Source organism: Triticum urartu, chromosome 3A, assembly GCF_056163025.1.
Source record: "Triticum urartu cultivar PI428250 chromosome 3A, HENAU_Tu73, whole genome shotgun sequence".
NCBI classification, from domain to species: Eukaryota; Viridiplantae; Streptophyta; class Magnoliopsida; order Poales; family Poaceae; genus Triticum; species Triticum urartu.
In genome coordinates this window covers 669,588,899-669,600,165 of record NC_141875.1, presented here as the reverse complement: position 1 = coordinate 669,600,165, position 11,267 = coordinate 669,588,899, and the positions used below count along the sequence as shown (strand labels likewise).

Genomic DNA, 11,267 nt, shown 5'->3' with positions numbered 1-11,267 from the left:
TTGCCACAGAAAAGACAGCGGGGTGTAGAGGAGAGAAACCAGACAATGGGGAGAAGAGACTGATCGTATGACGGCGCTGATTCACCCGGACATCGACGATGCAGATCGTCCATCTCCTCCTCCGACGGCCGCCATGACAAACCGCTCCTCCGCCTCCGCCTCTGAACGATCGGCAGAAAAAGCGGTGGGGAGTAGACCTGAATTGTTGTAGGAACTTTTTTGTGCAAACCGCTCCTCCGCCTCCGCCTCCGTCATCATTATCTGCTCCTTCATCGACGATGATGTTGTGCAAATCGACACCACCAGTTGCTCTATCGCACACCAAGATGCCGATTCCCACGTATCGCCGCACGTCTCCGGAGCTACATCTCTTAGATCTGCCACGTCCCGGAGCGCCCCCGGTACAATAATCTTCCATGCTAGTACACTACTCCATGCCCACCTCTCCTGAGGCTGGCCCCTCCCTCCAAAAACCATTGCGTCATCGATCGAGGGCCACCGTCGCGGTCGCAATGACAGGCTGAGGCCGCCGCCTCCTCCGTCAACTCGCGGAACTGTCGCCGATGATATTGTGCATGTTGTCGACACTTGTGCATTGCTCCGTGGCCTCCTCGCCCGAGGCCGGACTATACTTTACCACTTCTTCGTTGCCTGCAGCACCGGTGGAGCCCCACGCCGGCACTAGCTTTTTTTTTTAACAACAAAAGGCGCACTAGGCGCCAAACTTTCTTATTTCAGCTCAGAAACACCGTACAACATGAATTACAAAATCCTGAAATTGAAAAGTAGAGAGAAGAGAAACTACAAGGCAAGTCATATTCCGATGAGCTGAAGCGAAACAACATATATCAGGTTCTACCACTGATGTTAGAACCTGGTGAGCTACATTGTGTGCAATACCATTGATCTCCCTAGAGATGTGAAACACCTGGGACTGAAGATCTAAGGAGTAGCAGAAGAAATCAACCAGAATTTTCCTTATAGTCCAAGGAGTAGTAGATTCCTTAATCTTTCTGCTAGCCGCCCATGACGCCAAAGACAGATTGTCAGTGAGGAAAGTGGGCTAAGAAATGCATAGCTGTTTGGCCACTCTAGCCGCCAAAAGAAGCGCCAAAGCTTCAGCTTGTAAGGTGTATCTGTGATAACAGTAGAAGCTTGGATCTGCACATTGACCTCCAATTGGTCTTGTGGTAAAGAGAGGTAAATTCCAATTCCAGTAGCAACAGATCCTTGAGTCAAGCCTGGAATTTTTTTGCATCTAAATGCTGCATCAGAGTATACTCTTGGTCCTGTAACTTGAAGATCAGACTTAATTGTTTTTCCCTGCATAGGAATCTGACTAGTAAGAGGTAAAACACCGACCATCTCATTGGATTTGAGCTGAGAAGAAATATATATAGAATCATCGAGTTCATTACACAGGGCTATAGCAGCAGTGTTAATATGATAAGGAAGAGATTTTTTCCTACTAAATAAATAATCATTCCTAGCTTTCCAAAGACACCACATAAAGTTGAGAATGTTGGGTAGAGAAGCATGAGGATGATTCATATTAATCAGAGCAAGGAATACTGTGAATATTAGGATTACTTTGAACTAAAATATCCATTCTAATGCACCAAGGATTTAGAAACCAAGCAGCTCTAGCAAAATCACAAAGAAAAAATAAATGCATCTCATCCTCAGGCTGACCGCATCTGCTACAAAGTTGAGATATTTGCACGGAGAAGCGGCCAACTCTCAAACCTGTGGGAAGAGCTTTTCTAAGAAGCCTCCAAGCAAAAGTTTTTACCCTGGGAATCATCGTCTTTTGTTTCCAGACCTCATTTAGAAGATTCTTGACCTGCAAAGAAACCTGAGAAGGTGCAAATCTAGGATTGGCATGAATATCCTGCAAACACATCTTATAAGTAGATTTAGAAGTACAAATACCATTAGGGGTAAGGTCCCAACACAGAATATTCGGACTGTCCTCTTGAATAATATCAGTCTGCATAATAGTAGAAGCAAGAGGTTGTTGGAAAAGAGAGTAAATAAGGGTAGAATTCCATTCTTTCCTATCAGGAACCCAAAGATCTTTAACAAGAGAAGGGTAACTATATCCTGAAGGTTGAATAATAAGATGATCATAAATAGCATTCCAACGCGAGCACCAAGGGGTGCTCCATATAGAAATATTACCTTGAGTAATCTGATAAAAAACTGAGCTTTGAGTTTGGGCAGCATTTTGAGAATGGAGGACCAAAAAGCTGATTTTGGATTGGAAGGGCTAGCAGTCCTGATGGAAGAATCATGGAAGTATTTGGACTTAAGAACAAGATGGAGATGGGAAGAAGAATCTTTCGCTATACGCCAAGCAGCTGCAAGCATCAGGCCTTCATTAATGGCTTGTAAGTTCCTAATACCAAGGCCACCCTCTTTTTTAGAATTACAAATATCCTTCCAAGCCCTAAGACACAAGCTTTTGCTCGAATTATGCTCTCTAATACCTGTCCACCAAAAGTTCCTAATAATAGCAGTGAGTTTGGCTATGAACTTCTTAGGAAATAAAATATTAGCCATATAGTAAATAGGAATAGCAGAAAAAACTGATATAATCAATTCAAGCCTAGCTGCATGAGAGAGCAAGTTGGCCTTATAAGAAGGAAGCTTATTCATGAATTTATCCAAAACAAAATTGTAGGCCGCAGATCTATTATTAGCAGGAAGAATAAGAGGATGACCAAGATGAGAAAAATTAGCATCCATGTTAGAAACAGGAAAAATCTGCTTAATATCTTGAATAACAGCCTGACTAACATGACCACTAAACATAATAGCAGACTTGGCCCAATTTGGAGTTTGACCTGACACGAAACAAAAATGATTGATAATGTTGGCCATAGCATTAGCTTCCTGAACAGTAGCTTGACCACATACCAACAAATCATCTGCAAACAAAAGAGAGTGAATCGGGGGGCAATTTGGTCCAAGCAAAATACCCTGAAGACTATGAGCAGCTAAAGCTTCGTTAAGAGCAAGAGATAATTCATTAATGGCAATAACAAACAAATAAGGGGACATAGGACAACCTTGACGAATACCCCTAGAACTTTTGAATTTATGAGAAGGCCTACCATTAATGACCATAGAAAAAGTAGGAGAAGAAATGCACTCATAAATCAAATTTATGAAATGAGCATGCAATCCTTTACGTGCAAGAGCTGAAACAATGAAGCTCCATTCTAAACGATCGAAATCCTTAGCAAGATCAATTTTAAGCATGAAAGCAAGGTGATTCCAAGAACGAAGAGCAAAAGAGTGAGAAATCTCTTGAGCAATAATGATATTGTCACTAATTCTTCTACCTTCAATGAAAGCTTGTTGAGCAGGGTCAATATAATCTGGAAGATGAGGCTTAAGACGATTAGCTACAGATTTGGCAATGATTTTATAAATAACATTGCAAAGACTAATGGGACGATAATCCATAGGAACCTGGGGAACAAGTTTTTTTTGGAATGAGAGCAATGTTTGTATCACTCACGTGAGAGGGCAATATACCTGTTCTATAAAAATTGACTACCAATTGAGTGACATCGTCTCCTATCCAATTCCAGGTAGCCAAATAAAACTCGACATTAAAACCATCTGGCCCTGGAGAAGCATTCAACTTCATGTCCTTCAAAATCTGCAAGACCTCATTTTTATCCGGAATTAAATAAGTAGGGTCCAAAGAGCCCTCCGGTAAGTGAGAAGCAAGAAAAGCTCTACCACAGTTGATATGAGAGGAAGAGAAGATATATCTGAAATAATTAACAAAGGTATTAGCAATGAGATTAGGCTTAAAATGCACAATATTATTTTCATCCTTAACCGAGCAGATAGTATTCCTTTTCCTTCTCTTAAGCACAGCTTGATGAAAAAATTTCGTATTACGATCACCATCAGTAGCCCATCCCTTCTTACTTCTTTGCTTATAAAAACTATTCAGTTTAGAGAGAGTTTGCTCATATCTGAGAATAAGCGAATTTTCTAAAGCATGATCTTGAAGATTGATTGGAAGCTCCTGAATCTGCTTGATACTAGATTCTAGTTCTTGAAGCTCTTGCTGAAAAGGTTTCTTCTTCCTACACCATGTTTTCAAAGCCCCTGCCAAAGAAGAGGTTTTTGCAACAAAAGAGCCTGCTCTAGCATTGTTCCAAGCAGACTTAGCAAAACTAATGAAATCCTTCTCCATTAACCACCAATTTTCAAATTTGAAAGTCTGCTTAGGTTTAACAAAACTACCATCAGTAGAAATAAGTATGGGAGCATGGTCACTAACGATGATAGGTAAATTAAGCACCTTAGTATTGGGGTAATGAGCACACCAATCATCATTAACAAGACAACGATCCAAACGTCTGTAAATAGGATTAACAGTGTGCTGCCTATTGCGCCAACTGTAAGTAGGACCACTAAAACCGATGTCAAAGAAACCACAATTTTTGACAATAGAACAAAAAGCATACATACGAAAATAATTTACACAACCATTACAGCCATTTGTATCATACAAAATATCATTAAGGTCTCCCATACAGATCATGGGTTTTCCGAGGTTATCATACACAAAAGTGGAAACCTGATTCCAAATGGCACTAGTCTGCCTATGATAAAGATCACCATATATACATATCAAACAAAAGTGAACCCCCGAGGCTAGATGAACTACATTGGCTAGGATAAAGTGAAAGGAGGAACTATGAACAGAGATTTTAAGATCATCATTCCACATAAGCCAGAGCCCTCCTGAAGCACCTCTAGAAGGAACATCAAAACTGTTAGCCACATCAAACCTATTCACAAGATCAACCGAATGAACCTTCGAAGATTTGATTTCCGAAACAAATATTACCTGAGCTTTCGTAGAACGGATCAGATTTGCCAGGAACAACATTCGATCGCTACCGAGGCCCCGGCCCATACCTCGGCAATTCCAAGCTATGGCTTTCATGGCGCCCGAGGCGCGTTAGGGCCATGCGCCGCTGCCCGAGAAAAGGATTGCGCTAAGTTCCTATCTGCATCATCATCCAACTCCATGTTATGTCCAGACTGATTCTTGTTGATATCCAGTGTACTAGAGTCATCTTGATTTTCCATTGTGACTTGAGCTGTAGGGCTACAAATGCTACCATGAACATGCAGACCCTTGTGATGGAGGCGATCAATGCCAGGAGGAGAGAAAGCCCCCTGACGGGATCCAACTATACCCTCACTGACAGACGGCGAAGGTGAGCTCAGGGTCGAGGGATCATAGCTTCCTCCTTCATGCTGACGAAATGCCATAACTGATCTGCCCTGTTCAGTGTTGGCTTCAAAAGACATGCTCCCCAAATTTTTGCATCGGCTTGTGCACACATTATTGCTACTGTCCAGTTGAGCCGAGCTGCTGTCGCGCTTCCAAGTGGAAGAACAAGCACGATTGTGAAGAAACCCATGGAAATTAGGACGCACACTTCCAGATTCGCCGTTCGGAGGAATGTCCCATCTGCTATTCCTAGATCGATGGTAGCTCCGCTGAGATGTTGTGGATCCAGGAAACTCAGCACCCCCCAAAAAAACTCCTCTGACTGAACTCTTTACCATAGTGCTGGCAACACTGTCACTAAGAACAGGGGCGGCTCCCACACCACCAGCTGTATATGATTGTCCAATGAAAACTTGCGTGTCGGGCGGAGCACCGAGTAAGCTTGATTGACTGGCAGCCTTCTTCGCCGGAGGAGAGGGGATACCAAAAAGCGAGGCGGATGTACGTTTGGGACTGGATCGAGTAGGCGAGGGAATGGGATGGCGGGTAGGAGAAGGGAAAAGCGCTACGCCCGAGGAAGGGGAAGGACAAATAGCGACATTTGCACCGGAAACTTTGTCCTCCAAATGCATTTGAATAGCAGAGGTAGGGGAAGTCTGCACAAAGTGAGATGAAGGGGCAACGCACCGACTAGGAATATCTGCGAGGCGAAGAGGATTATTTTGGGCAGTCTGCTGGTCCAAATCTGGCTTATATCTCTGTCCCTGAATATGCATCTCTTCAGCAGACGTGCACCGAGAGCCTGGCAACTGCTGAGATAATGGGCCTGACTATTTTGCACCCCCTACCTGCTCCGGGTCAGCGAGAGCACCACTTTACTGTACTGAATGCTGAAGGGCTTCAACTTGCCCTCCTTCTACGTAATTGCTTTAACCAACATCTGTCTCCTTATTACCTGCATCTGGTAACACCGTTGTATCCATTAAATCACCACTTTGACTCTGCTGTTGACTGTGAATGAATTTAGGTAGAGCAGTATTAACTCCAACCTGCTTTTGAATTATCTGAAGCTCTGTATTTTTTGAAGAATTGTCTCCTTCCATTCTTTTATTTTGTTCATTAATTTTTCTTAAAGATAATATCTTCTGATTTCCTTTATCAGCAGAATCCTCTTCTGACATCTTTCCTTTTCCTTTGGGATCCTCTATGAACTGCTTCTGCAACCTTGCTAGCTGAGGATTGATGAAAGATGAGAATGAATTTGCTTCTGCCTGAACATTTCCTCCTGAAAGAGTAGGAATCAACTCTGCATTAGTCATCCACTGCCCAAATCTATTTGGTGAGATTTCTTCCAAAGAAACTTGCAGCCTGTTTCTTGAAATGAGAACACTATTTCTGATCTTGCAATGCTGAACACTATGAAACATAACTCCACAAAAAGTGCAGATTCTGCCAATTTTCTCATAGAATAAGTAAGCCCAACCAGCAGAATCCTTGGCAAAAGAAACCCAAACTCTATCTCTGACTGCTTTACTAACCTGAGCTTTAATGGTACCCCAAATGTAATTCTCCCTAGCAAAGATCATACTCTGATTTATAGGATGAAATTATGAGATCTGGCCAACACTTTGCAAGATGTTTGCAAGTAGAGCTTGAGTTCTGAATCTCATGGGAATACCATAAATCCGAATAGTCACGTAGTTAGTGTCAAACTTATAGTCCTGAATATTTCTATTTTGCTCCTATGGATCCATCCATTCAAGCAAGAAATTGTCTGAACCCATGCTCCAAGGCTGACGAGTAATGACAAACATAACAGCATCCAAAGAACGAAAATGAGCCACAAAGATGTACCTTGATAATTGTGATATACCATAATAGTTATCCTTCCATGCTCTAGCCATAGATTGCTGCACAGCCTGAAGGGAAAGAACCCTGATAGGACCTCCTGTAGATGCAAGCTTCATCAGAATATTGAACTCTGCATCCTGACCCTCTTCTTGCCTGTACTGCTCAGCCTGAATATGAACTACCTCCGGCTCATTGATCGACAACGCTTGCATGTTGAGTTCAATCCCAGGATCTGACCTCACAACCCGAGAGGAAAGCTGCGAGACTTGATTTACTCCATCTCTTCTCAGATCCGCCTTCTGTGGAAGAGCATCAGGATCTTCCATGCGAGTAGAAGATCTGTCCATATTCACATCTAACTAGCGAAGGGAAAAACGAGGGAGAGGCAACAAAATAGCAGGAGGGAAAGCGGAGTAATCAGAAAAGTAGATGGGAGAAAGAGTAGGAGATTAGAGAACAAGAACAAGATTATGTGGAGAGAGGGAGGAGGGAAAGCAGAGGAGGAGAGAAGGCTAGAGCGGCATAGCGCCAGTCCAGAAAAGTCTAGAGCGGTCGGCGGCTTTATCCCAGACCTATGTTGGTTCCCGGATACTGCTATGAGTGTTCACCGTTAGTGTAGTGTACCCACTAGCTTCAGATCCAGCACACCGTAGCCTGGAAGCAACCGCCAATGAGTCGGCGTAGGGGGTACTTGAACATACGCGAACTGGGCATCGCAACGCTGCCCAGCTAATTTTTTTTAAATAATACATATTTTTTATTAAATTTCAGAAATATTACGCCGTAATTATATTTTTCAAAAATAATACCCAGTCGGCCTGCTGCTGGCCGATTGGACCCTAGTCGGCCCACTGTAGGCCGATTGGATCCAGCCGGCCCACTGCAGGCCAATAGGCCCCAGTCGGCCCACTGCTGGCCGATGGGCGCCCAGTCTGCTTCCTCTAGGCTGACAGGTGCATGCACCCATTTATCTTTGAAATGAGTATTTGAAAAAATGTTGATCATGCATATAAAAATGTTAGTCAAGCATTTGAAAAAAAATTGTTGAACAAGTATTTGAAAAATGTTAAAAAAATATATGAAAACTGTTGAATAGGTATTTGAAAAATATTAAAGAAGTATTTTAAAAAAACGTTGATCATGTATATAAAAATGTTAAAGAAGTATTTTAAAAAATTTTGATCATGTATATAAAAATGTTAAGGAAGTATTTTAAAAATGTTGATCATGTATATAAAAATGTTAAGGAAGTATTTTAAAAAATGTTGATCATGTATATAAAAATGTTGAACCAGTATTTGAGAAAAATGTTAAACAAGTATTTAAAAAAATTGAACAAGTATTTGAAACAATGTTTAACATGTGTGTAATATACATGATCAATATTTTTATATTGATCAACATTTTTACAAATACTTTTTTCAACATTTTTATATACATGATCAATATTTTTTCAAATACTTGTTTATCCTTTTTTTCAAAAAATTGTTTAATATTTTTTGCAAATTCTAGATTAAATTTTTTTATACATGATCAACATTTTTTAAATACTTTAACATTTTTCAAATACCTATTCAACAGTTTAAAATATTTTTTCAACATTTTTCAAATACTTGTTCAGTATTGTTTTTTCAAATGTTTGATTAACATTTTTACTTCTTCAATATTTTTCAAATAGTCATTTCAAAGATAAATGGATGCATGCACCTGTCGGCTTAGAGAAAGCAGACTGGGCGCCAATCGGCCAGCAGTCGACCGACTAGATTCAATCAGCCTACAATGGGCCGACTGGGGTCCAATCGGCCAGCAGCAGGCCGACTGGATCCACTCGGCCAGCAGTAGGCCGACTGGATATTATTTTTGAAAAATATAATTACGGCATAATATTTTTGAAATTTAATAAAAATATGTATTATTTAAAAAACTTTAGCCGCTGCCCACACCACCGCAGCCGTCAGCAGAATACTTGAGGTGCATGAGGCCACCAGCAAGTCCACAGCCGGCCACCGCCACCAAGATGCCTCGTGCACGCGATGCACGAGAGGACCCGTCCTCTCTCGCCTCCGGCAAGGTGGAGAGTCACGGGAGGCAACGCTCGTGTTGCCCTGACGCCCCTGTTTCCCTGGCGTACGGCGTGGTGGAACTCCGCAACCCATTACGGCGCTTCTCCATGGGCGCTTGGAACGTGAGCCGTGTACGCGAAGCCTTCCCACTAAAGAACTCGTCCGCCAGGCCCTTGAGGTTGACCTTGATGCGGCGGCGGAAGAGCATATTAGGCGGCGAGTCATGCGAGGAGAATCGCCTGGAAAATCCGGATCGAACGATTTCTTTTCCATCGCATCCGCCTCTGCGGTGGCCTTGTTCACAGGTAATGAGTCGCGGGAGAGAAGAGCGGAAATGAAACGAGCTTTTCGGAAATTCAATTTGATGCTCGGGATCACATGCTCCCGGGCCATTTTTTTCAAATGTCAAAAAAATTGAGACAAATATTTTTTTGTGATCTTTGTCACACAAATGCTACCAATAAATTTTGAGGCAAAAAGGTAAAGCGTTTTAGCCTGCGAAAAAAAACAAATCAAAGACAAAATGTCACCCTAAATTTGTTTTTTCACCAAGAAACACCTCTGCTCCTCTCAACACAAAAATCATGAAGCATGTTGGTGACACCAACATGATCATCTACAAATAATTTCAGAATTTTTTGAAAATATGTTAAAAAAATCAGGGTACTGTTCAGGGGGGGGGGGGGAGTTGAACTCTTTTGTTACAACATCTCGAGAATGTCATCCCAGGAGCCAAAACGCCGTTCCCGAAGTTTTTTTTTTCGCTTCTTTGAGATAAAGTCATTCTTTGAGCAGTTTTTTCTCCAAAAACATGTTATTCTTCGATAGGAGTAACGCCTACCATTGGCCTGTACCGCCCATAATTTTTTTTTGAAGCAGACCTCACACATCAAATCATTTTTAAGCATTTGTTTTGAGTTTTCTCTTAACCGGGTTCAGATAAGCCTGTGCTCAGAAATAAATATTTGGGCATTCAGGAGTTTAAGGTAAGCTACTAGCTATGTCGGTTACTTTCTACAAGTTCCCATTACCCAATAAAAAGACACCCGCCTACCTCCTTGCTACCGCGCGGCTCCGACGGCTTCACCAGAGCGCTAGATTTAGTCACAGGGGGACCTCCCCTGCCTCCTCCGCTCCTCTTGTCGCCATCAGATGGCATCGCCGGACAAAGCTCGCACGGGCATTAGCAATGGTGGGGCCTCTTCTTGGCCACATCGTGAGGTGCGATGGTTTGGCGCAGGGGATCCCCTATTGCGGGTGTGGTCGTGTGGTGGTGGCCGATTTCAGCGGGGTGTGTCGGTCCACGGGTTGTGCTGGAGCGACATCATCATGTGATGATGATGACCCATGAGTGTGACCAGTTCCAGTTCTTGCTCGATGCAGGCTTAGCGCTTTTCTTCTTCAATGCTCGTCGACGAATTCAAAGTTAATGGGTCATCGACGCGGGTGGTTGACTATTTTGTTTTTGCTCCCATAGAAATGTAGTACTTCCTCTATCCATATATATAGGGCCTAATGCATTTTTGAAGATAACTTTAACCACATATTAGAGTAATACTATATGACATGCAAATTACACAAAGCATACCGTCTAATTCGTACATGAAAGAAGCTTACAATGATATAATTTTCACATTATAATCTTGGCCTCCTTTAGTTTGGAGGAATTTCATAGGAATTCTAGAGGATGGGATTCTTATAGGATTTTTTTCCTTAAAAACTCTTTGGTTCATAGGAATGGATTCTTATTCCTACATAGGATTGATTCCTATCCTCCACATTTTATAGGAAAATAAAAATGAGTCTAGACTCAATGAAAAAATTCCTTTAGTGTGAACCAAATGACATCTCGTTTCCTATTCCTACTCATAGAATTTGAGATATATGTCATCTCATTTTCTACAAATTTCCTATTTTTATGATAATCCTATCCTATGAACCAAAAAGGCCTTATCAATTGTAAAAGATAGTCTTGAAAAATGCATTCGGCCTCATCTATATGGATGGAGGGAATACGTTGTTCTCTCTTCTTTTTCTACACAGTAGCATTTGTTTAGGCTTTGTACACGATAGCAACGCCA

General features: G+C 41.9%; 1 pseudogene; it reads right to left on the bottom strand.

Annotated features, from left to right (window-relative positions):
• Nucleotides 1–6,201: 6,201 nt before the first annotated feature.
• LOC147981317 (uncharacterized) lies at nucleotides 6,202–7,449 on the bottom strand (annotated as a pseudogene).
• Between the last annotated feature and the right edge of the window lie 3,818 nt (nucleotides 7,450–11,267).